The sequence below is a fragment of the Drosophila sechellia genome, unplaced genomic scaffold (assembly GCF_004382195.2).
Source record: "Drosophila sechellia strain sech25 unplaced genomic scaffold, ASM438219v1 U_270, whole genome shotgun sequence".
NCBI classification, from domain to species: Eukaryota; Metazoa; Arthropoda; class Insecta; order Diptera; family Drosophilidae; genus Drosophila; species Drosophila sechellia.
Window position 1 is genome coordinate 1 of NW_022611213.1, and position 13093 is coordinate 13093.

Consider the following 13093-nt stretch of genomic DNA (forward strand, 5'->3'; position numbering starts at 1 on the left):
CTGTAATTGGAATGAGTACACTTTAAATCCTTTAACAAGGACCAATTGGAGGGCAAGTCTGGTGCCAGCAGGCCGCGTAACTTCCAGCTCCAATAGCGTATATTAAAGTTGTTGCGGTTAAAACGTTCGTTAGTTGAACTTTGCTTCATACGGGTAGTACAACTTACAATTGTGGTTAGTACTATACCTTTATGTATGTAAGCGTATACCGGTGGAGTTCTTATATGTGATTAAATACTTGTAGTTTTTCATATGTTCCTCCTATTTAAAAACCTGCACTATCTCTTAAACGAGTGTTATTGTGGGCCGGTACTGATTACTTTGAACAAATTTAAGTGCTTAAAGCAGGCTTCAAAATGCCTGAATATTCTGGTGCAAGAACTATTGGAACTATTTTAACGAATTTAATTGATTGTTTATCATTTATATATAAAGAATTTATGCGCAAAATATAGTTATATATACAACCTCAACTCATATGGGACTACCCCCTGAATTTAAGCATATTAATTAGGGAGGAAAAGAAACTAACAAGGATTTTCTTAGTAGCGGCGAGCGAAAAGAAAACAGTTCAGCACTAAGTCACTTTGTCATATGGCAAATGTGAGATGCAGTGTATGGAGCGTCAATATTCTAGTATGAGAAATTAATGATTTAAGTCCTTCTTAAATGAGGCCATTTACCCATAGAGGGTGCCAGGCCCGTATAACGTTAATGATTGCTAGATGATGTTTCCAAAGAGTCGTGTTGCTTGATAGTGCAGCACTAAGTGGGTGGTAAACTCCATCTAAAACTAAATATAACCATGAGACCGATAGTAAACAAGTACCGTGAGGGAAAGTTGAAAAGAACTCTGAATAGAGAGTTAAACAGTACGTGAAACTGCTTAGAGGTTAAGCCCGATGAACCTGAATATCCGTTATGGAAAATTCATCATTAAAATTGTAATATTTAAAAATATTATTAAGAATAATGTGCATTTTTCCATATAAGGACATTGTAATCTATTAGCATATCCCAATTTATCATAAAATATAACTTATAGTTTATTCCAATTAAATTGCTTGCATTTTAACACAGAATAAATGTTATTAATTTGATAAAGTGCTGATAGATTTATATATTACAGAGCGTTAATTTTTCGGAATTATATAATGGCATAATTATCATTGATTTTTGTGTTTATTATATGCTCTTGTATGATTAACAATGCGAAAGATTCAGGATACCTTCGGGACCCGTCTTGAAACACGGACCAAGGAGTCTAACATATGTGCAAGTTATGGGATGTAACCTAATAGCGTAATTAACTTGACTAATAATGGGATTAGTTTTTTAGCTATTTATAGCTAATAACACAATCCCGGGGCGTTCTATATAGTTATGTATAATGTATATTTATATTATTTATGCCTCTAACTGGAACGTACCTTGAGCATATATGCTGTGACCCGAAAGATGGTGAACTATACTTGATCAGGTTGAAGTCAGGGGAAACCCTGATGGAAGACCGAAACAGTTCTGACGTGCAAATCGATTGTCAGAATTGAGTATAGGGGCGAAAGACCAATCGAACCATCTAGTAGCTGGTTCCTTCCGAAGTTTCCCTCAGGATAGCTGGTGCATTTTAATATTATATAAAATAATCTTATCTGGTAAAGCGAATGATTAGAGGCCTTAGGTCGAAACGATCTTAACCTATTCTCAAACTTTAAATGGGTAAGAACCTTAACTTTCTTGATATGAAGTTCAAGGTTATGATATAATGTGCCCAGTGGGCCACTTTTGGTAAGCAGAATGGCGCTGTGGGATGAACCAAACGTAATGTTACGGTGCCCAAATTAACAACTCATGCAGATACCATGAAAGGCGTTGGTTGCTTAAAACAGCAGGACGGTGATCATGGAAGTCGAAATCCGCTAAGGAGTGTGTAACAACTCACCTGCCGAAGCAACTAGCCCTTAAAATGGATGGCGCTTAAGTTGTATACCTATACATTACCGCTAAAGTAGATGATTTATATTACTTGTGATATAAATTTTGAAACTTTAGTGAGTAGGAAGGTACAATGGTATGCGTAGAAGTGTTTGGCGTAAGCCTGCATGGAGCTGCATTGGTACAGATCTTGGTGGTAGTAGCAAATAATCGAATGAGACCTTGGAGGACTGAAGTGGAGAAGGGTTTCGTGTGAACAGTGGTTGATCACGAGTTAGTCGGTCCTAAGTTCAAGGCGAAAGCCGAAAATTTCAAGTAAAACAAAAATGCCTAACTATATAAACAAAGCGAATATAATACACTTGAATAATTTGAACGAAAGGGAATACGGTTCCAATTCCGTAACCTGTTGAGTATCCGTTTGTTATTAAATATGGGCCTCGTGCTCATCCTGGCAACAGGAACGACCATAAAGAAGCCGTCGAGAGATATCGGAAGAGTTTTCTTTTCTGTTTTATAGCCGTACTACCATGGAAGTCTTTCGCAGAGAGATATGGTAGATGGGCTAGAAGAGCATGACATATACTGTTGTGTCGATATTTCTCCTCGGACCTTGAAAATTTATGGTGGGACACGCAAACTTCTCAACAGGCCGTACCAATATCCGCAGCTGGTCTCCAAGGTGAAGAGTCTCTAGTCGATAGAATAATGTAGGTAAGGGAAGTCGGCAATTAGATCCGTAACTTCGGGATAAGGATTGGCTCTGAAGATTGAGATAGTCGGGCTTGATTGGGAAACAATAACATGGTTTATGTGCTCGTTCTGGGTAAATAGAGTTTCTAGCATTTATGTTAGTTACTTGTTCCCCGGATAGTTTAGTTACGTAGCCAATTGTGGAACTTTCTTGCTAAAATTTTTAAGAATACTATTTGGGTTAAACCAATTAGTTCTTATCAATTATAACGATTATCAATTAACAATCAATTCAGAACTGGCACGGACTTGGGGAATCCGACTGTCTAATTAAAACAAAGCATTGTGATGGCCCTAGCGGGTGTTGACACAATGTGATTTCTGCCCAGTGCTCTGAATGTCAAAGTGAAGAAATTCAAGTAAGCGCGGGTCAACGGGGGAGTAACTATGACTCTCTTAAGGTAGCCAAATGCCTCGTCATCTAATTAGTGACGCGCATGAATGGATTAACGAGATTCCTACTGTCCCTATCTACTATCTAGCGAAACCACAGCCAAGGGAACGGGCTTGGAATAATTAGCGGGGAAAGAAGACCCTTTGAGCTTGACTCTAATCTGGCAGTGTAAGGAGACATAAGAGGTGTAGAATAAGTGGGAGATATTAGACCTCGGTTTGGTATCGTCAATGAAATACCACTACTCTTATTGTTTCCTTACTTACTTGATTAAATGGAACGTGTATCATTTCCTAGCCATTATACGGATATATTTATTATATCTTATGGTATTGGGTTTTGATGCAAGCTTCTTGATCAAAGTATCACGAGTTTGTTATATAATCGCAAACAAATTCTTTAATAAACGATGCATTTATGTATTTTTGATTTGAAAATTTGGTATAACTCCAATTACTCAGGTATGATCCAATTCAAGGACATTGCCAGGTAGGGAGTTTGACTGGGGCGGTACATCTCTCAAATAATAACGGAGGTGTCCCAAGGCCAGCTCAGTGCGGACAGAAACCACACATAGAGCAAAAGGGCAAATGCTGACTTGATCTCGGTGTTCAGTACACACAGGGACAGCAAAAGCTCGGCCTATCGATCCTTTTGGTTTAAAGAGTTTTTAACAAGAGGTGTCAGAAAAGTTACCATAGGGATAACTGGCTTGTGGCGGCCAAGCGTTCATAGCGACGTCGCTTTTTGATCCTTCGATGTCGGCTCTTCCTATCATTGTGAAGCAAAATTCACCAAGCGTTGGATTGTTCACCCATGCAAGGGAACGTGAGCTGGGTTTAGACCGTCGTGAGACAGGTTAGTTTTACCCTACTAATGACAAAACGTTGTTGCGACAGCATTCCTGCGTAGTACGAGAGGAACCGCAGGTACGGACCAATGGCACAATACTTGTTCGAGCGAACAGTGGTATGACGCTACGTCCGTTGGATTATGCCTGAACGCCTCTAAGGTCGTATCCGTGCTGGACTGCAATGATAAATAAGGGGCAATTTGCATTGTATGGCTTCTAAACCATTTAAAGTTTATAATTTATTTTATAAACGACAATGGATGTGATGCCAATGTAATTTGTAACATAGTAAATTAGGAGGATCTTCGATCACCTGATGCCGCGCTAGTTACATATAAAAGCATTATTTAATACAATGACAAAGCCTAGAATCAATTGTAAACGACTTTTGTAACAGGCAAGGTGTTGTAAGTGGTTGAGCAGCTGCCATACTGCGATCCACTGAAGCTTATCCTTTGCTTGATGATTCGATAAATAAATGATTTTTTCCTGTAGCCAAACACCTCGTCATCAATTTAGTGACGCATATGATATTGTCCCTATCATATAATTAATATAAAGACTTTAATGGATTGTGTCAAGTTGCCAAACACCTCGTCATCAATTTAGTGACGCATATGATATTGTCCCTATCATATAATTAATATAAAGACTTTAATGAATTGTGTCAAGTTGCCAAACACCTCGTCATCAATTTAGTGACGCATATGATATTGTCCCTATCATATAATTTAATATAAAGACTTTAAAGAATTGTATCAAGTTGCCAAACACCTCGTCATCAATTTAGTGACGCATATGATATTGTCCTATCATATAATTTATGATATAAAGACTTTAAAGAATTGGAATCAAGTTGCCAAACACCTCGTCATCAATTTAGTTTTTTTTTTTTTTTTTTTTTCTTTAGCGTGCGTTTATTTATTTAAAATCTGTCCTAGTGGACAATAATTAAATGGTTTTGCGGGGGAACATTAGCTTAAGGGATACTATTGTACATGTATTTGTGGCGGGTTTTATATGTGTTGTCTATTGTTGTGGAAGATCGAGAGGGTGTCTCCTCATGAGACGTCTGCTTGTTTGGCTATTGTCTAACAGGTTGGTGGCGAGGTGGTTAGGGTGGTTTTCGAGCCTTTTCAGGTATCTCTCGCTGAGCCTGGAGATTTCATCAGCGACTTGTGGGATTCCAAGTTCCCTATGTATGGCGACATTCTCGTGGTAGGGATGCGCATTACAGGCAATTCTCAAGCACCTATTCTGGAACCGCTGTATACGCAGGCGATTCGTGTGGCTTGCCGTGCCCCATAGCTGTATCCCGTAGGTCCAGATGGGCTTGAGAATTGCCTTGTACACCAGGATTTTGTGGTTCTGCCTTAGCTTGGACCCTCTCCCAATAAGCCAATGCATCTGCCTCAGACGCGCATCGGCCTGTATGCGTTTGCTGACGATGTGGGGACGCCAAGTGAGCCTGCGGTCCAGGGTAAGTCCTAGGTACTTGGGTGCGGGTGCGTTGGGAATGATGACTCCGTTTAGCGTGACCGGTGGGCAGTCTCCTCTCCTTAGTGCAAATGTTGTTTGGGTAGATTTTTCCGCGTTCACTACGATGTTCCACCTGCTGAGCCAGGGATGTAGCGCGTCCATTTGCCTTTGGATTGTTTCGGAGGCTTCTCGTGGGTCGGATGAGGAGGCGAGGAAAGCCGTGTCATCTGCATAAGTCGCTATAGTTAGGTTCCTGGAGGGGATTATGGGAAGGTCTGCGGTGTAAAGGGTGTACAGTATTGGTCCGAGCACACTGCCTTGCGGAACTCCAGCTCTGATCAGTCTGGGTAGGCTTATTGCACTTCCGCATCTGACTTGGAATGCTCTTCCCTCAGTGTAGGATTTGAGGAGGGTAAAATGGGGGCTTGGGAGGTAGGATTTGAGTTTATGGAGGAGTCCAGGATGCCAAACTCTGTCGAATGCCTGCTTCACGTCGAGCATTACAGCGCAGCAGTATTTCTTTTGCTCGAATGCCTCGAGGATCCGTTCGACTAGCCGGTGGCATTGCTCTGGTGTTCCGTGGGAGCGCCTGAAGCCAAACTGGTGATCGGGGATCAAACCAGCCTCATCCAGTACTGGCAATACTCTGCGCAAAAATACTCTTTCGAGTATTTTGGAGAGGATTGCCAGCAAACTAATCGGACGATAGGAGGCGAGATTGGCTTCAGGCTTACCAGGCTTGAGGAGGACAATAACCTCTGCTCTTTCCACTCTTCCGGGAAGTACCCTAGCCGGAAGCAGCTGTTGTAAATGCTGGCCAGCATTTGTGTGCAGCGGGATGGGAGCATTTTTAGGGCCGCCGCATCTATACGATCCAGGCCTGGAGATTTGTTGTTCTTCAGTAGAGCAATCTCCTGCGCAACTTCCTCAGGGTCGACTGGTTCCAACGGGGGACCGGGAGAGCTTGGGCTATTGAGAAACCGGGCTGTTTCAGCATGTTCTTCGGCAGTGCAGCAGTCGAACGGAGAGAAGGCGTTGTAAAGGTGTTCGGCGAAAGCTTCTGCTCTTTCAGCATCCGAAAGGCACCAGGATCCATCTGCTTTGCGCACTGCGGAAACCTTTTTGGCTGGTCGTTTAATGTGGCGGGTGACGTTCCACAGATTGTGGTCTGGGTCCCCGGGAGAGAGTTCCTCGAGGAATCTGAGGAAGGAGTCCTGGCGTAGGCTGGAGATCTTGTCCTTCAACTCCTTTGTGGCGTGATTGAGCGCTGTTTTGTCTCTTGGATTGCGCGTCAAGAACCAAACTCTCCTGAGACGCCTCTTCTCAGTCACGAGTGCCGCAATTTCCGGGGACCAGAGGTGGAGGTCCTGCTAGGTGTTCTCGCAGTCTTTGGTGGCGGTGGGCTTGCGAATTCCGCAGCGTTTTGCATCTGCCTGGTGAGATTCCCGATAGCTTCATCAATGTTCCTGGGTGTGTTGAGGATGGGGTTCGGATTGACGGTGGAGAGCATCCAGGACGCGAACTTGGCGGCGTCGGTATATTTTCCAGTGAGCCTTCTGAGCGGGGTTTTCCTGAGGACTGGCGTGTTGATTAGCACGTTTATTGCACAGTGGTCTGACAGGAGATCAGCATTTGTTGTGCAGCTGATCTTCGCATGCCCTATGCCTTTCGACACAGCAAAGTCCAGTAGGTCTGGAGTCTTGAGGGGATTCGTTGGCCAGTGAGTGGGCTCGCCAGTGGAGTGGCAGTCCAGTCGGTGGCGTTGCAGGTACCCAAACAGAGTTTTCCCTTTGGGGTTGTTGGCGCGCGATCCCCACCAAGAATGTTTGGCGTTATAATCTCCAGCTGCTATGAAGCGGGGCCCAAAATGCTCGAAGAACTCACTGAGGTGAGATGCTGTTATGCGGTATCTGGGGGGAAAGTAGACCGCTCCAATGTCTAAATCTCCTTGCGGGCTGACAATCCTGATGACAGGACATTGTGCCCAGTCTTGCTGAAACGCGGGCAGCTCTAGGTATTGAATACCGCTCCTGATGAGGATGGCTGCTCCACCGCGTGCTCTGCCAGAAGGATGGTCTGCATGGATGAGGTCATATCCGCTGATATTAAAGTGGGATCTGGGGGAGAAGTGGGTTTCGGCTACGAGTAGGATATCGATCTGGTGGGTCTTCAGATGGTGCTCGACTATGGCCTTGCTGTTCTGCAGGCCGTTCGCATTCCAGACGACTAGGTGGAGCTTTAGTTGCATGACTTGCTGTTGAGAATGGTGGCCACCAGCTGTGTCATCTGGGTGAACATGCGCTCCATCATCCTTTCCATCATTCCTTCCATGCGAGCGAACATCGCTTCTATCTGACCGGAGTGTGGGGTTTCTGTTTGGGTTTGGACTGGGGTTGTGGGATTCTGCGGTGCTGCGTGCACTCCGTTGAGGGCGTCTCGGTAGCTCCTGCCAGAGGTGACGTTTGGTGATGCCACGGGCGGCGCCTTGTTAGCATTAGCGACGGGCCTTGTTTTCGGAGCAGCGAGTGCTTTGGCCCTTTTGTATGCAGGGCATCCCTTGAAAGACGCAGGATGGTCCGCCTGGCAGTGGAAGCAGCACGCTTTGTCGTCCTCCCTCTTCTCACATGCCCTCGATTCGTGAGGGCCTCCACACTTTACACATCGGTATTCCAGGAAGCAGTAACGCTGTGTATGACCGAATCCTTGGCACCTGAAGCATTGAGGCACGTCGTTGAACTTCTGCGGCGGTTCAATGGTTACTACCGACCTGCAGATCCGCTTGACTTGGTAGACGTCTTTGTTGTTGCTGGAAGGCTCCAGGTTGGCGAAGAATATTCCCAGCGGTTCTTTAGTTCTTCTGCCAATGGGATTGTGCAGATCTCTAACAGCGTGCCCTTGTCTGCGAAGGTCTTCAATGATTTCCTCACGATCGGTGGAGTGGTGGAGTCCTTTGATGACAACCTTGTATGCACGTTCATCTTTCGGCTGGAAAGTCCGATGCCTCTTGTTTTGGGCCACAAGTTGGAGACGCAGAGCTGTATAGGACTCTTTGTCCGGCATCATGACACGTACGTTGTTGCCATTCACGGTCTTGTAGGTAAAATTGTTCTTCGGGCCTACAAGAGTCGTGATCATCTTGACGAGTGCCGAGATGTTGGTCACATCGGGGATAAAAATCGGAGGTGGCTTGATGGTCTTCGGGGTGGGCTTTGGTTTCTCGGGGGTCTTGGGCTTGGAATCGTCTTTAGGTCCGGGTTCGTCATCAGAGCTCTCTTGGTCGTACTCGTCTTCTTCGGTCGAGAGTAAAGCGAAGGCGTTGTTGGCGAGCTTCTTGCGCAGAGCTGCGCTAGTGCTTGGCTTATCTTCCAGCTCCTCTCCCTGTGCTTTCTTTGCCGGTTTTCGCTTTATCTCGCCCGGCTCTGTATGCGAGGTGCTTCCCTCGCTGCTGGAGCTGCTCTTGCGTGTTCTCAGAGCCTTTTTGCGTGGTGTTGTTCCAAGCTTGTGGGTGCGCGGGGGGGCCTGCCAGTCCATCTTCTCCAAAGTTGATAAGGAGTGAGGAGGGGGGGGGGGGGGGAAGCTGGGCACCGTAAGCCGGTGAGCCAGGCAGCACGTGGCTGCTGCTTTGCAATTATACCGCTGCTTCGAGCACTGGGTTTTTTGCGCTGATAACACGCACACTCGGGTGTGCGATGGTGTTAGTGCGAACTACCGTTAGGTACGTTGGCTGGGCCAATCAAAACGCGCGACAAGATCACGCGACGCGAAGTGGCTGGGCACAAGTAACGGGACTTACAACTGTGAACAATTTGCTAACAATTTGCTAACAATTTGCTGTCGATCCGCAGGCACGTCTGCACTCGTCGAGTGTTCGATCGCGATCAATTTAGTGACGCATATGATATTGTCCTATCATATAATTAATATAAAGACTTTAATGGATTGTGTCAAGTTGCCAAACACCTCGTCATCAATTTAGTGACGCATATGATATTGTCCCTATCATATAATTAATATAAAGACTTTAATGAATTGTGTCAAGTTGCCAACACCTCGTCATCAATTTAGTGACGCATATGATATTGTCCTTATCATATAATTTTTGATATAAGACTTTAAAGAATTGTATCAAGTTGCCAAACACCTCGTCATCAATTTAGTGACGCATATGATATTGTCCCTATCATATAATTAATATAAAGACTTTAATGGATTGTGTCAAGTTGCCAAACACCTCGTCATCAATTTAGTGACGCATATGATATTGTCCTTATATATAATTTTTGATATAAAGACTTTAAAGAATTGTATCAAGTTGCCAAACACCTCGTCATCAATTTAGTGACGCATATGATATTGTCCCTATCATATAATTAATATACAGACTTTAATGAATTGTGTCAAGTTGCCAAACACCTCGTCATCAATTTAGTGACGCATATGATATTGTCCCTATCATATAATTTTTGATATAAAGACTTTAAAGAATTGTATCAAGTTGCCAAACACCTCGTCATCAATTTAGTGACGCATATGATATTGTCCCTTTCATATAATTAATATAAAGACTTTAATGGATTGTGTCAAGTTGCCAAACACCTCGTCATCAACTACTATATTATGGTTGCGCCGACCTCTCATATTGTATTCTCTTATGTGTTCATAGGATTTTGACAATTATACGAGTAAATTAAATAATATACATATGAAAATGATTAATTATTATATGTATAAGGGAAAAAATGATGAAATATTCCCATATTATCTTAGTATTATAGAGGAAAGACCGTTGCCGACCTCTGATATTGTTCAAACTTATGTATTTATATGATTTTGGCAATTATATGAGTAAATTAAAAAATATACATATGAAAATGGTTAATTATTATATGTATATGGGAAAAAATGCTAAGATATTCCCATATTCTCTTAGTATTATAGAGAAAAGCCATTTAAGTGAGAGGGTATAGTAGTGTAAACGACCGGAATTACGACAGAGGGTTCAAAAACTACTATAGGTAGGCAGTGGTTGCCGACCTCTCATATTGTTCAAAACTTATGTATTCATATGATTTTGGCAATTGTATGAGTAAATTAAATAATATACATATGAAAATGATTAATTATTATATGTATAAGGGAAAAAATGCTGAAATATTCCCACATTCTCTTAGTATTATAGAGAAAATCCATTATAGTGAGAGGGTATAGTAGTGTAAACGACCGGAATTACGACAGAGGGTTCAAAAACTACTATAGGTAGGCAGTGGTTGCCGACCTCTCATATTGTTCAAAACTTATGTATTCATATGATTTTGGCAATTATATGATTAAATTAAATAATATACATATGAAAATGGTTAATTATTATATGTATATGGGAAAAAATGCAGAGATATTCCCATATTCTCTTAGTATTATAGAGAAAAGCCATTTAAGTGAGAGGGTATAGTAGTGTAAACGACCGGAATTACGACAGAGGGTTCAAAAACTACTATAGGTAGGCAGTGGTTGCCGACCTCTCATATTGTTCAAAACTTATGTATTCATATGATTTTGGCAATTGTATGAGTAAATTAAATAATATACATACGAAAATGATTAATTATTATATGTATATGGGAAAAAATGCAGAGATATTCCCATATTCTCTTAGTATTATAGAGAAAAGCCATTTAAGTGAGAGGGTATAGTAGTGTAAACCACCGGAATTACGACAGAGGGTTCAAAAACTACTATAGGTAGGCAGTGGTTGCCGACCTCTCATATTGTTCAAAACTTATGTATTCATATGATTTTGGCAATTGTATGAGTAAATTAAATAATATACATATGAAAATGATTAATTATTATATGTATAAGGGAAAAAATGCTGAAATATTCCCACATTCTCTTAGTATTATAGAGAAAATCCATTATAGTGAGAGGGTATAGTAGTGTAAACGACCGGAATTACGACAGAGGGTTCAAAAACTACTATAGGTAGGCAGTGGTTGCCGACCTCTCATATTGTTCAAAACTTATGTATTCATATGATTTTGGCAATTATATGATTAAATTAAATAATATACATATGAAAATGGTTAATTATTATATGTATATGGGAAAAAATGCTGAGATATTCCCATATTCTCTTAGTATTATAGAGAAAAGCCATTTAAGTGAGAGGGTATAGTAGTGTAAACGACCGGAATTACGACAGAGGGTTCAAAAACTACTATAGGTAGGCAGTGGTTGCCGACCTCTCATATTGTTCAAAACTTATGTATTCATATGATTTTGGCAATTGTATGAGTAAATTAAATAATATACATATGAAAATGATTAATTATTATATGTATAAGGGAAAAAATGCTGAAATATTCCCACATTCTCTTAGTATTATAGAGAAAATCCATTATAGTGAGAGGGTATAGTAGTGTAAACGACCGGAATTACGACAGAGGGTTCAAAAACTACTATAGGTAGGCAGTGGTTGCCGACCTCTCATATTGTTCAAAACTTATGTATTCATATGATTTTGGCAATTATATGATTAAATTAAATAATATACATATGAAAATGGTTAATTATTATATGTATATGGGAAAAAATGCTGAGATATTCCCATATTCTCTTAGTATTATAGAGAAAAGCCATTATAGTGAGAGGGTATAGTAGTGTAAACGACCGGAATTACGACAGAGGGTTCAAAAACTACTATAGGTAGGCAGTGGTTGCCGACCTCTCATATTGTTCAAAACTTATGTATTCATATGAATTTGGCAATTATATGAGTAAATTAAATAATAAACATATAAAAATTAATATTTATTATATGTATAAAAAAAAAAATAATCATATTATATATGAATAATGGAAAAAAAATGAAATGTTCCTATAATCTCTTAATATATAAGAGAATAGACCGTATGTTGGGTGGCAAACGGAATTGAAAATACCCGCTTTGAGGACAGCGGGTTCAAAAACTACTATAGGTAGGCAGTGGTTGCCGACCTCCCGCATTATTCGAAATATTTATTTCGGATTATGTTTATATTGGTTACATAAAATAAAGTATATTATTATCCGTACAAATTTGTTTCTCAGTTCTATAGAACACGGGACTTGGCTCCGCGGATAATAGGAATATACGCTTTTTAGATAATATCGTTGAAACAAAAGTCAAGTTTCTATTATATATAGAATAACAAATCGTTTCCATATATTATCGTTAATTTTTGGAGGCAGGCAAATATTAATTTATTACCTGCCGTATAGTTGGATTATTATATCGTTACGGTATAATACAAATATGGATTCTTATGAAAGAAATATAAAATTATATATTAAATGTGGAAATATTATCATATGCGCTTGGTTTTATGTTATATATTACCAGAGAGATATATGAAAAGAGATAAATTTTAAATTTATCTTCAAAATGCAAATGATTTAACTTAATATTTATATTGGTTAAACAAAAATTGTACATGTGTGGATACAATAATTATGTATGTTGGAAATAAAATGATATTTTATAATGAAATATGTATATATAAAAAGATAAAATTATAGAAACATATATATTACAATAATTATATGAAATTCTTGTTATATTGGTAAAACAAGTATAAATTAAAAATGAAAATATGGATTACGAATGCTATATAAAAATGGCCGTAATCGAATAGATTTTTTAC

General features: G+C 40.6%; 1 non-coding gene across 1 annotated transcript; it reads left to right on the plus strand.

Moving 5' to 3' along the window:
- Positions 1-464: 464 nt before the first annotated feature.
- Positions 465-4406, plus strand: LOC116803015. Its single transcript, XR_004363311.1, has one exon. It is a non-coding gene; the product is annotated as a large subunit ribosomal RNA (ribosomal RNA).
- The last annotated feature ends 8687 nt before the right edge of the window (positions 4407-13093 follow it).